Here is a 1791-nt window from a genome sequence, read left to right on the forward strand (position 1 = left end):
ATTTGATTCTTTAGTGAAGATGTTATTAATTCAGGGATTTCTTTTTTATTTCCAATCTGAGGTCCTCTATATCTTTCTGCAGCTGTTTCTTTATTTCAGAAGCGGTTGATTCATTGCTTTCAGCTGTGTGATTTCCCATTTGCTCTGTGTTAGTGTCCTCTGCACTTGTTATGGGTGGACTTGGGTTCTGAGGGTGCATTTTGTTCCTTCTCGTCATTTTGTGTGGCACTGTCTTCTCACTTTTGTTGTAGATCATTGCTGCAGTTATAGCCTTCTCACATACTGAAGTTCAGGTGCAGCTCTACAATGTTTGGACTTATCCAGCTGCGTCTGGCTTAGGTCTGGCTGCTGTGCTCAGCTCCTTCCCACTGCTGCTCTTGAGGGTGAATATGTTGTGCCCCTGTGGAAAGATGTTCTGCTCCTGGACTAGCTGTGTGGATCTATCCTCTACACTCCCTGCAGGGATTGCAGCTGCCGCGTTATACCTCAGGCATGTATGCCAGGCCTGAGCTGTGCCTAGAGGGGGCAAGGTGAAGTAGGGGAACGAGGAAGCTCGCCCACACATTCACTGGACCTGGGCTAAGACTGGGTTCTGGGGTTCCCGGAACACTGCAAAATTCGTACTCGGCAGGTAGGATGGGGAGGTGCTGCGGAGTGGTGGGGGACGGCCAGGGGGGGTGGGAGAAGGTCCGGCCCATGCTGCGCCTGGGCTGGGACTGATCCAGCTGGCCAGGGTATCAGGAAGCTCTCCACACACTCACCGGACCTGGGCTAATACTGGGTCTGGGGGTTCCCGGAACTCAGCAGAAATTGCTACTTGGCGGGAGGGGAGGGGAAGTTACTGCGGAGTGGTGGGGGATGGCCCAAGGTGGTGGGAGAGGGTCCGGTTCACTCTGCACCTGAGCTGGGACTGGTCCCACCGGCGCATGGTAGCAGGAAGCTCTCCATGCACTCACCGGACCTGGGCTAGGACTGGGTCGGGTATTTTCTTTTGATGTAAAAAAACTTCTCAGTAAGAGCAGGTCCCAGTTGTTCATCCTTTCAACTGTTTCCAGTGGGATTTGATTTCTGTTCATGAAGTCTTTGCCTACCCATTGATTTCAAGTGTTCCTCCCACTTTCTCCTCCAGGAGATTTAGCATCTCTGCTTTAATGTTTAGATCTTTAATCCAGGGGCTGGGGAGATGACTCAGTGGAAAAACAGCTACCCTGGAAAGCGCAAGGGACTTTGTTCAGTCCCCGGTTCCACCAAAAAAAATAGATCTTTAATCCATTTTGACTTTATTTCAGTGCATGGTGATAGACCTGTATCAAGTTTTAGTTTTCGGCATGTAAAGAGCCAGTTTTTCCAGCATCATTTGACAAGGAGGCTATCTTTCTTCTAGTGAGTATGTTTCACCACTTTGTCAAAGATAAGATGGCTGAGTTTGTTGGTAGGGACCTCAGTGTCTTCTAATCTATTCCATTGATCCTCAGGTCTATTTTGATGCCAGTACCGTGCTGACTTTATCACAGTAGACTTGTAGTATAATTTCAAGTCAGGAATTGTAATGCCTCCTGCCTTGTCTTTATTGCCCAGAATTGCCTTTGCTGTTCTGGGTCTTTTTTGGTTCCAGATAAACTTTGGGAATGATTTCTCTAGGTCTGTGAGGTATGTTGGTGGTAGTCTGATAGGGATTGCATTAAATCTGTGCAGCAATTTTGGGAGCATGGCCATCTTCACAATGTTGGTTCTTCCCATCCAGGAGCATGGAATATCTTTCCATTTTCTGAAATCATCTGCAATCTCTTT

Source organism: Octodon degus, unplaced genomic scaffold (genome assembly GCF_000260255.1).
Source record: "Octodon degus isolate 3935 unplaced genomic scaffold, OctDeg1.0 scaffold00284, whole genome shotgun sequence".
In the NCBI taxonomy this organism is placed as follows: domain Eukaryota; kingdom Metazoa; phylum Chordata; class Mammalia; order Rodentia; family Octodontidae; genus Octodon; species Octodon degus.